Raw genomic sequence first — 12,495 nt, 5'->3', positions numbered from 1 at the left:
CTTGTCGCGCATCCAGGAAAAATGAAGGAATTTGTAAATACAACTGTAGTAGCAAGGTTCGCTTTCAGGTATAACAAGTCTTGTATTGAACGAAGAACAAAAGGCATTTATCACGGTCTTTACAGTCAATTGAATAATAATGTTAATTACCTGAGTACAAATTTAAATGTAATGAAGTGTAGAGGCGATCTACTGAATTTGAATTGTAAGACATATGGTAAATAAAGAATAACGGTGCTCTCTGTGTGATTTAAACCAGAATGAAGATACAAACCACTTCATAGCAAGCTGCCCGCTGTTGAATGAATTTAGAAAGTCCGTTTTCAATAAGACTAACCAGACACAAGAAGTAGTAATTCAAATTCTAAATGATAAAGTCTGGGAAAAATTGTGGAGAATTATGGGAAGTTTGTAGTGCCATTTCAAATATTAACTAATTTCTGTTTCTTTCTTTTTCATCTCCTCATAAGAGTTTTTCATTGCATTTATGTTCCTTAGAAATTAAACAGCTTTTGTTTTGTTAGCTTTATGGTAGGTATAGTTATTTTTATTTTGTATTAATTTATTTCTTAGTAAACTCAAGAGATGTAATTTTACTTTTCAGCAAATTTTCCTGGCTGACGGATATATCCATGTGAGTAAAATGCGTAATTCATAAATTGTAATTATTGTGTGTACTTTCAGAAATAATGCCATTAATCTATCGTGCCTATCTATCCAGAAGATTTGTCAAATTATGGTTGTAAAAATTATAGAGGTGGGAGAAAGTGGATTTTCAGAGATTTTTAGTTGCTGAATTCTAAACCTAAACCACTCAATGTCAACTGTTTTTCTACCTTCTCCATTTAGGGTTACTTCAAAGAAAATTCAAGCTTCTAATTTTTCAGAAGTAGTTCTTATAATAATTGCTGATAAATTGCAATATTTACATTTATGCGGATGTTCTTAGTGGTCGGCAATGAATTCAGGTTGGCTTTAAATAAAATGATACATTAGAAGAGTACAGGAAACGTTAAAAATTACATCCTGCGATTGTTAATAATTTCTATGAAAGGATATTAAATGGAACTCCTGTTTTAGTTATTAAAAGCTTCCTCTGTTATGATAAGGAAATAAAATAATTATATTTTTGGTAATCTCTTTCCAGGATTTCATTACAACATTGACAGGGCTAGACACAACTAATAGATGAAACATGGTAAAATGTAACATAAACTTTCAAATAAAATTTTCAAATCTGATAAGCGATATCACAGTAATATGTTTCAAATTCATAAATTTCTAAAACGTGTTCTGATGGATAGAGCTTTTGCTTTGAATGAATGAACTGCTTTTTGTATTAATGCCCCCTTAAAGTTATATTAATCTTTATTCACCTTCTATGTATTATTTGAAACATAACGTTTAATTTATTTAATTCATCATATGTGTATTACAGAAATAATTGCCAATTTCAGTCATTATTTTTTTATTTTTTGTCAACCTTTCGTCCTGGGACTAGGACATCTTCAGGGCTCATGCAATTATATTATTTACAAAATACAAAAGTACAAAAAATACAAAAATAAAGAAAATTATAACAGTATTAATAGGCATGGCTAACGCCGTCTGCCAGAGTTTGCTAGACATTGAAATAACAAATTATCTCAACAAGATTAACTCAATTAATGTCAAAGTAAAAGAAAAAATTAATTGTTTCACAATAAAAAATTATTACTCTGCTCAATAAAATTAACTAAAATTAAATACTGGATTTTAAATAAAGAATAGTGTAAATAATTATCAGATACATATGTGATCTTTACTGGGAGGTAAATAATTTAAATAAGAGATTAAATACAAGAAAGATAGAAATAATTTGAAGTTATATGAAGTGCTTAAAATATAAATAAGGAAGTGAAAATATTAGTAAATAAATGAACTTTATAACTTAAGTTATAAACATGAGAAGTATTAGGAGGTCAAGTTTTTCCTCAAAACCATAGCCCTACGAGTATATTCAAGCAAAGGTTTACACGACTTGGAGGATAACATCTGCACTATGTCACTCCCTTGAAGAGTGGCACTACCAAGGAACCGTTTTCTCAAATCACTTAGAGCGGGACATTCTACTAAAAAGTGATGAAGATTTTCTTTACTGAAAAAACACATATTACATAATTCCTCCTGATAATCCCTCTCTATACAAGGAACCGAATTTAGCTTCAAAAGTTCACCCTTAATTTTCAGCAATAGACTCAAATCGGACAAATTCATATTGACATCAGAGTGAGGCGCGCAAAATCTTCTGGGCTCCTCCTCAACCTCCATAAGAGCTCTATACAATAGAAACTGTTCAGAACTCTTTGCACGACTAAGAGAATCTGCGATGTAAGACGATTTTATTGCTGAAAGCAGATCATCGAGCTGCCCACGCCATAATAGCTTATTCGTCAGTTGAGAGTCAAAGTTGACCGCATACCTTTGGCACAATAAGATCCAAGACGAGAACCACGAAACCCTCTGTCGTACCACCTCCTGAGCCACCACCTTGGGCAAACGATGAGAAGGGAGATCCAAAGTACGAAGGCAATAATTTATATGAAGCCTCAGAGTATGCAAAAACACTGGATCTAGAGAGGTCTCAATATGGAGCATGAAGTTGGGAGTAAAGGCTGGAAGAAGAAATATTTTTTTGATAAAATAACGCTGAAATTTTTCCAGCAATTCGAACCTTTCATGACCCCAAACTTGGGCGCCAAAACAGGCAATAGAACGGGATACAGACTTGAAAACCTGAAACTTAACATGAATTGGAACTTCATTTTGCGAAATTAACTTAGTCCAAACTGTATTAATACCAAGTTTAGCGGTAGAGATTTTTTCTTTAAGATGTTCTTGAAAAGAGAGCTGACTAGATAAAGTAACTCCCAAATATTTGTATCTTTTTACCCTTTCAATTACCTTACCTTTATACTGCCAACGTTCCCGTGCCGCCAAACGACCTCCCTTTCGAAACACTAAAACTTTGGACTTACTGAGATTAAGGGATAAATTCCATTGATCACAGTAGCTCTCTAATATATTTATATTTCTCTGTAGGAGGAGGGGGGTGTCTGCTATCAGGACAATGTCGTCAGCATACATTAAAACATTTATTTTGGCATCACCAACTCGAACTCCACCCTCAAGGAACAGAGGTAAATCGTCTATAAATACCGAAAACATAATAGGGCTAAGCAAGCAACCCTGCCTGACTCCACTACTTACAGGGAAAAATTCTGATACTCCATCTCTTCCTATTACTGCAGACTGAGAGGCTAGATACAAATTTTGCAGTATTTTAATAAACTTAGTGGACACACCTAAATTATAAAGTTTATAAAATAAAGACGGTTGGTGTACACAGTCAAAGGCGGCTTTGAAGTCCACAAAAAAGCAATATAGCTTTTTCTTGGGTTGTGAAAACGTTAGTTTAATAAGATTAACTAAGATAAAAAGGTTGTCTATTGTGGAGTAACCACGCCTAAATCCAGCTTGACATTCAGTTAATAAATTGTAACTGGTAATGAACGATTCAAACCGCCTTAACAACAGTCCAGAAAAAATTTTGGATATAGAATCCAGAAACGATATTCCTCTATAGTTAGACACATCGTTGATATCTCCATGTTTATACAACGGCAAAATAAGGGACCTAGCAAAAGAAGGAGGAACTGACCCAGTCTCGAATATATAGTTGTACAGCGACAGCAATTTTTGATGAAAGGAGGAAGGAGCATTTTTATAAAATTCATAGCTGATCCTGTCATATCCTGGGGCCTTATTGTCCTTTAGGTTAGCTAAGACCATGTCCAACTCTTCATTAGAAAAAGGTGCATCCAAAATTAAGTTGCTTAAACAAGGCTCAGCATACAAGGTTGGTGAAGGATGAGGGACAGGATTCAGTAACGATCGGAAATGGGCAGCCCACTCACTCAGCGCGATATCATTATTAACTTTAAAATTTGCACCCCTAATGTGATTAATCAAATGCCATAACTGCTTAGTATCTTTGACTGATTTCAATTGATAATTTATAGAAGCATAAAATTCATTTTTCTTTTCCTTACACAACAACTTAAAGTTCGCTTTCGCCTTACAGTACGCTTCCTTAGCAAGAGTGGAGTTAGTTTTACGATATAAATTTAACAAATTAAATACTTTCCCTCTTTCTCGAAAACAGCAAAATTCAAACCAAGGTTTGCGTCTAATTGACTGTATATTTATTCGAGAACTATGTAAGGGATAGGCTTTTTGAATTAAACTCGTTAAAGAGTTTACAAATCCCTGGGTGTCATTTGAAGATTCAACAAGATTTAGGGTGAGATTTTTCAGAGAATTTTTATAGGAATCTAAGTTGGCATTATGCCAAAACAATCTGGAGCATAGCGGAAGAACTGTACCCTTACTTTTACACTTATAACTCAGCGATATGCTACAGGTTATAGGGAAGTGATCAGAAAAGGTTTCGCATTGAACTGAAAAAGAAGTAACCACAGGAATAAGTTCTAAGGAAACACAACAAAAGTCAATCACTGAGCTTCCCATACCCCCCACAAATGTAAATTCCCCTTCCGCATCCCCTGGAAATCTACCATTCAGAAAAATTAAGCCTAAACTATCACATAAGTCCAACAGCTTATGACCTTTATTATTACATATTAAATCTTTAGAATTTCGAGCGCGGCTGCAGTAAATATTATCAATAAGTAATTCCTCAGGCAGTAGCTGTTGATCTGCGATCCGCGCGTTAAAATCCCCAATCAGCATGACCGAGACATTTGGAGAATCTTCAAGATAATGTGATAATTTAAGAAAATCCTCATCCCAAGTTGCACAACCTAAGTAAGTGGGAATTATAACAAAATTCCGATCCGGACACTTAACACATATTATTACTCCATTTTCTAATTTAGAGAAACAAATAAAATCCGAAGAAAATGTTTTTTTAATTCCATACAACGCCCCTCCACTTGCTCGTCCCTTATTAAAGGACCTAAAAGCAGGAACCCAACTCAAATTATACTCGCAGAAAAATCGGCTGTAAGACGAACACTTGCCCTCCAACAAGAATGTTTCAAACAGAAAAAAAATATCATAATTCTTTACAAAATTTAAAAATAAATCATTATTCACTTTGCTTTTCAAACCAGCAATGTTATATGATAACACTTTAATACAATTTAAAAAAGTACCTGTCTCGATTGGGGAAAACTTCTGGCAGACGGTGTTCTCTCAGGATAATCTTGGAAGATCTGCCATCCCGCAGTGTTGAGGTTGTTGAGCAGAAGAGAAATAGTCCTTAGGAAGAGAATTAGAGCGCAGAGCGTTAACAAATTGAGATAAATCCCAATTCAAAAGGTCATTTAACTTCTTAAGACCATCCTCGCCAGAATAAGAGCGAAGCCCGGTTATATCGCACCAGTTAAACTTGTGCCCTTGTAAAATTAGAGTATCTGCCCTCATTGTCATCCTTAAACTTGGCTTTATTCTTGAAATTTCTTTCTTCAAAAGCAGAAGCTTTGATCTCTTCTTCCTCACACTTTCTGGAAAATCTTGATGCACTGTAAAGCCAGTATTTTTTAGCATTTTTAGTTTTCCCATGATAGCTGTTTTGTCTTGATGACGCAAGAAATTCCCCAATAAAGGTTTGTTCGCAGCATCTCTGGGACCTAGAGGAAGTACATTTATACAGTTGGGATTTATTTCTACCTTTAAAATTTCCTGGCAGAAATCAACAACAGTTTTATTGAACTCGTTGTCGGAACTTTTTAATCCTCGGAATATCAGGTTATTGGAACGAAATTTCAGTTCTAAGTCCTCCACAAGTTTTTCATTTCTCAGGTTAGCTTTTTTTAGAGTTTCAATGTCATTACGTAAACACCTATTTTCTTCTTTAAGAGAATTTAGTTCCTCTAATATAGGTTGAATATCTTCTTTAGTTGCCAAAGAAGGCAAAATTGATAGTTTCTCGTTCATCTCTGATATAAGCTTCATTAGTTGACTCGATGAGCGATTGTCAGCTTCACAATTACCAGAAGTAGAGCTCATTGTATCCTCGAGAAGAAAAGGCTTCTTACTAACACTTCGATTCAGCTCAGGAGAACTTCTAGTTCTCTTAATACCTTCCTGACGTGAAGCCTTAGGAGAAAAGTATTCCTCTAGTTTCTTGGGCGGCATGCAATTTATAATGATAATTATAATAATAGAAAATATCCGGCTGAATGAATGAAGTGCCCAAATTATTTCTCTGTTTTAATTCCGCTGTAATTTAGAGTAGAATGAAAAGTAAATTGATGTTTATAAATAATGATTGCTGTAAATAGTGCAAAATAGATAAGATATTGTATATCAGTGGTTAAAGCCAAATTAGCAATAATAATCAATTAATCAATAAATCAATTATATGTGTTGATACATTGTTCCATCTAAGATTATTGTGTCTTCTGTCCTGACTGTTTAGATACTGGAATTAATTACTGGGAATTAGTTCCTGGTTTAGTTTAGATACTGGGAATATTGGGCAATCGGGTGCTGTTTAGAATTAATTCATAAAGGGGTAAAAATTTATTATTAACCAACTACGGTTTTGTTTTAATGTGCAGTCTAATCGTAAAGAAATATGATTGTAATTGACTCTTGTGGAGAGCCATACTTCAACTTCATTCATAGTCTGCTAAGTCGCAATAACAAAATTGCTCACAAAAATAGTTTTCAAGATTAATGATAAGAACTATTTGTGTTTATTAGTAAGTGTACCATGTTTTTAATTTAGTTCTCTTTTTTCCTTTATAGAGTGCCTTCGTCCCTCGGCCCTTTTTAGCCGTTCGCCGGCACGCAGTTAGCCTTGGAGGACCCTTCTTTACATCTAGCAGCACTTCCCAACTTAAGTTGAGGTGATTCGCATCCACTTCTACATTCTGCTCATTAAAAGGAATTTAGAACATCTACCACACATTCTTGTAGAGCTGTAATTCAGTTAGTATTATCTCTTATTGATAATTAAAGTATTGTTAATTGATCGATTGATATTGTCAACTGATCCATTAATCCTAAAGGGAGAAAGATTATTGCCAATAATCTTTATTAATTATTTTGCGAAGCTTTCAACTTAGAGACTAGGCCATCTTCAGGGCTTATACTTACTTATTAGCAGTCATAATATTTTTTACATTGTTACATCGAAGTGTTGTGTCTTCTGCCCTGACAGTTTAGACACTGGTGTTAGGTGCTGTTTAGTATTCATTCAGATAGAAATACAAATTTATTATTAACTACATTTGTTTTTAATTTTTACAGCAGTAAATATGTATAATAGTAAAAAAGCTTCTTAAAACTAGAAATTAAACATTTTTTTTAATTGAATAATGTTGATTTCAGAATTAAAACAGCGAATACTGGAGTAGTGCCTGCAAAACGTCTCATCAAATTTTGCCAAAATTAAAAATACATTGTAGTACATCTATCCAATAGAAAAATACAAAACGTTTATTTAATAAATGAGTTATAAAAACGAATACACAATTGTAAAATGTAATTGTATTGTAATTTTGAATCTAATTAGCTGTAATGTTATTTTAAGTTTGCTAACAATAAAATGAAAACTCATTAATTTAGAAAAGTCTTCATTTATTTACCTATTTTGTCCTAATCTAATTGTTTTAAATTATATTTATATAAAAAATATTAAAAGTGATTAAAATGCCAAAATAGAAAAAACAAAAATCAACTAAATGAGGTTGGAAAGAAATATAAATAGAATAAAAAAAGAAATAGTTTGAAAAATGGCCACTAGGTAACAGCACTTACTAAAAAAAAGTAATAATAGTACTTTCAAAAAGCGCCACTAGGTAACAGCACTAACTGGACCTCTATATATAGAACAGTAAATTTTCTTCAGTATCATCTATGAGTCTAAGGGAAGAGGACATTCCGTCGGTCTCCAAAAATAATAGTTTTAAAAAGCGCCACCAGAGGGCAAAACTAACTGGACTTTTAAATATAAAACTGTAATAAATTTCCTTTAGTATCTTCTGAGACTTCAAGGAGAGAGGATACTCTGTCGTCGGTCTCTTTTAAATATGTCTGAAATGTTTGAAAATAAATATGTTAAATTGAAAAATGATCATCTAGATGGTGGAGACCGCAACTGCTCTTGTAGTCGAACTTTCCAAATATATGTCAAACTTATTTGAAAATAAAATATGATAAATGTTTTGTTGAAGAGTATAGATAATGTGTAAGTTTGAAATCAGTGAGGGGTACAAATGTAATAAAAAGAATAATCAGAGTGGCGGCAGTGAGCAGATGGTACAAATTAATAAAATATAAACGCCCCACCCTCCGCTCCCTGCGAATTTAACTTTGCTTTATAAAAGCCAAGTCAAAATGGCCCCTATCGAAGGAACTTTTATTTATTGTTTTTTTTCCAGCGAATACAACTTATTGCAGCTTCTTTTTAATAAAATCTATTAATAATAACATAAAACCATGTAATTATAATTATTTAAATATTAAAAAACGTTTAAAACGTATGATTAATTAAAAAAACAATGAAATACAAAACAGTGTTAGTTTGTGATTAGCTACCAGAAAGCAGCACCTGCCCTAGAAAAAGTTATATTTGAGCTTGAACAATTTTTAAATTAAAATAAATCCGTTACCTACTAATTTTTTCACAGAATTAATAAAAATAATAAATTAACATAAAATATAGGTAAATTAATAGAAAAATGTTTAAATTACAGTTTATTTAAGTTTTTCTTATTGTATTATTAAAAATTATGCATTTTTTTTTTTTAAAGACAAAATTTGCAACTAAACTAGCATAAATCTTACAATTAACTAAATAATGACATCAAAAGCATACATTTAAAAAAAAATAATTGATTCATAATAAAATAAATTTAAAATATTGAATCATAATGAATTTTATAATTCCACTATAATCGAATGTTTTTTGTCTTTAACAAAAAGGCAGCATCACCACAACTCCAGTGTTTTTAACCTGCAATACAAACATTATTCCATATAATACAGAGTTAATTGAGTTTATTATTGTATTTAGTTTAAATTTAGTACAGATGTGCTACTGGATGTGAAGAAGAGTCCAACGGTTACTGCGAATCAACAATATAATTTTATTTTCTTTTTAAATGTGGATAACAATTAATGGGGAAAAATTATTCGTTATTCAAACCTCTTTTAGTAATGTTTTCCTGTCTGGGAAACGTTTAAAATAACTTTTTGAAAGGTTGTCGGCACTACTTGCTAGGGTAGATAAGTTAGTCATTTACCACTTACAAACATCAATAAAAATACTTACTGATTGAATCACTTACGACAAGTATGAATAAAACCATACTACATATTACAGGGTTAGCCGAGAATTAGGGCAACTCTAAATCATTAATAAATAAAACAAAAACTTATTCTTTTGATTTAAAAGAACAAAAAATCAACCCAAACTCAACTTATTATTTGAAACTAATTATTATTCTCTAATTATTCAATAATTAGTTTGCCGTTACATTAATTAGTTATATAATTATACTCTAATCTAATACAAAAAATAATAATTAAATTAACTGTCATACATGGAACTAAAGCCATCAATACACCTAAGCGATCTAGTGGAAGACTTGAGAACTACAGATGGCTGAGTAGTTAACGTTCTTGCCAATAGAGAGCTCCTAACTGCAGTTATTGCTTTTTTACAACTTTGAATTTTCTGTACACATTTTAATATATCTGCAATTTAAAATTTCGTGAAATACATTAATTAGGCGATTATTCAGAATCAAATCTTTGATATAATAGAAATTATTATTTATTTTAATTATAGAAATTAACATCAATTATAATTGGAAGAAAAACTATCGCCAATTTCAGACATATTACCAGTGTACAGTTTTTGAAAACAGTTTTTCTCCCTTTTTTATCATTTCAGTCTCCAAAAACATGAGCCATATTTCAACTTCAATGATGATTTAAAGAATAATCTTTTAACAAATGAGATTGGAATAAAGATACAAGAATTACATGTATAATTTATGAAATGACTCCTTCAAAATAATAAAATGGATTATAGTAGCGGATTTAACTATATTAAAAAAGTATTGAACAGTCTAAATATGGAAACTGTGCTTTCACTTAATAATGTGTCTGAGTGGGATGGCATTTTCCAGAATATTCGAATATGTTTAGAGACACGGTTTAAAAACAAGTTCGTTGACGATTTAATTAATTAATAGTGAATATTATAGTCATTATAGAGTGCTTGGATTCAATTTGGACGATAATTTGAATATAAGTATTGTATATGAGTTCATTTATCCACTCTGTAACCGTTGCACAACCAACACAGTGACTTTACGTACATTCATTATACCAAGAAGTAATTTTTGCCTAATTAATGTAATTATAAATAAAGATTTATTATTATAATAGCGGAAGACAACACGCCCGATCTGTCTACTTCAGATACTTGACTTAATTGTTGCAAAAACTTCAGTTTTGAAGAAGTAAAAAGATTAATTATATAATTAAATATTATGAAAGTGAAATCTGTACATCATTTAATGATTCACTTCAGTAAACCAAGTTGATCACTGAACAGCCCTAAGATGATAGAGAATCATTAAAAGTGGTAGCACATGCACTTTTTTTTTTTTTAAAAAAAAAGACGTAAATCTTAGTTCATGTACTTCTGGATAGTTTGAATTTAGGGAAATCATTGCACTTATTAGGTATCTAATCTATTACTTATTATTTATCTTTGGATAATACAACATAATATCTTAACTGAGAAACAACATGCTGTAAGCTGAAAACATGTACTTACTGTTGCTATAGAAGTTAAAATGTGTTTCACTGGATAAAATGTCATCAACCCAGCCATTTGTTTGTATTGAACTAGTTCAGAATTACCATTAGAATATGGAAAGAACACTAGAACAAAAATAAAAATTATATAAACTATTTATAAAATGGTTTTCATTGTAATTTACAAATATTTAGAAAAAAAATCAATTTTCAATAAGTTAGACTTGAAAACTACTGGTGCGAACTTTGCAAAATCCAAGGTCCATAATACTAGTACGTTATTAAACTTCACATTATTAATCTAAATCATGGATTACTCTTCTCTTTAAATGAGATCAATGTGAATATTTACGTGGAAGTTCATAATTCCCATATACAAATCATAATTAGCAATTTACTTTTGCAGTAATAAAGACGACCAAAAATTATTAACATGTTACGAACTAAATCTACCAACTTAATACCGATGAAACATTTTTATGAAACAAAATAATGAAGACTAAATCAACTTTTTAAAATTACATGCATATACTTAAAATGCATCTGTCTTGGAAACATGTCAGTTTCATAAACACTTTTAATCACATCAACTCGCAATTAAAAATAAAAGTATACACAAAAAATGTTGCTTACCTGCAAGAAGTCCTTAATGATGCAAAAACAAGTTTTGTACATTCTTAAGAAGTTGTCGCTTAATGCATATAGATAATACAATCAGTTTTCTAAGGTATGTAAAGTTCTCACTGACTTAGTTACAGCAGCATCAACTTAAAACTATCAATCATAAAGAAAAAAACATCAAATTAAGAGGTAAAGAGTGAATTTTAAAAACTGATTTTTCTTTAGAGGAATACTGACCTTTATAAAATGTTTATCAACGTGGGTAAAGAACATTTAATAAATAAAGCTTTTTTACCTCACAGACTGGGCGGACAGTTGTTTTGTTAGGAGGTTATTTAATGCTTATTTTAATAGTGACAAAGTACATGTTCATGCTACCTAGCGGTGAACACTGGAACTAGATCCTATGTAATTACATCTTTCTAGTTTAAGCTATTGTCGCTAGATAGTACTGGCATGAAGTTAATACGTCTATTTTTTTCCATTTTAAAGTAAGAATAGAATGTATAGAATTTCTCATAAGGTTGCCCAATTGCTTAATTTAAATATAAGAACTTCAATTTCTGATTTATTCTTTAATTTAAATAGAGCAAATACCAAATGAATATATTTATAAATTCCACTCTCTTCATAAGCTACATATAATAGAAGCACCAATCTTATGAAACTATCTTATGGTACAACAAGCGAGGAAAATACTTAATAAATCTCCATAAGATGTTTTGATATTCCGCTATTTGAAAGTAACGTAACTTAAATTTCTGTAAGTAGATCAATAAAAACTAACGATTTTTATAAGTTGTAGATGTAGTGTAAAAGGTTGTCAACACATGTAACGTTGTAATACTCAGCCATGCTAATCCATTGTATCCATCAATCAACATTAATACTTCAATCTACTGCAATTACTGTATGCTAATATTAAAATACATTGAAGGTGATAAATAGATTGGCTCAAAGGTGCACTGCTGTCAAACTTTTATCGGATGACTATATCACTTTACAACTTACTAAAAACTTCACTCAGCT

General features: G+C 31.3%; 2 long non-coding RNA genes across 2 annotated transcripts; one reads left to right on the top strand and one right to left on the bottom strand.

Annotated features, from left to right (window-relative positions):
- The first annotated feature begins 409 nt into the window (after positions 1 to 409).
- LOC141458357 (uncharacterized) lies at positions 410 to 7,535 on the top strand. Its single transcript, XR_012460899.1, has 3 exons — positions 410 to 634; positions 6,817 to 6,999; positions 7,402 to 7,535. It is a non-coding gene; the product is annotated as an uncharacterized lncRNA (long non-coding RNA).
- LOC141458356 (uncharacterized) lies at positions 7,472 to 11,964 on the bottom strand. Its single transcript, XR_012460898.1, has 5 exons — positions 11,704 to 11,964; positions 11,479 to 11,619; positions 10,865 to 10,971; positions 9,618 to 9,771; positions 7,472 to 9,028 (listed from the first exon to the last, which is right to left on the bottom strand). It is a non-coding gene; the product is annotated as an uncharacterized lncRNA (long non-coding RNA).
- Between the last annotated feature and the right edge of the window lie 531 nt (positions 11,965 to 12,495).

The sequence above is a fragment of the Rhodnius prolixus genome, unplaced genomic scaffold (genome assembly GCF_049639745.1).
Source record: "Rhodnius prolixus isolate KJV_2025 unplaced genomic scaffold, Rpr scaffold_5, whole genome shotgun sequence".
Classification (NCBI taxonomy): Eukaryota; Metazoa; Arthropoda; class Insecta; order Hemiptera; family Reduviidae; genus Rhodnius; species Rhodnius prolixus.
The sequence above is the reverse complement of the archived record's forward strand: the minus strand, read 5'-3'. Positions and strand labels throughout refer to the sequence as shown.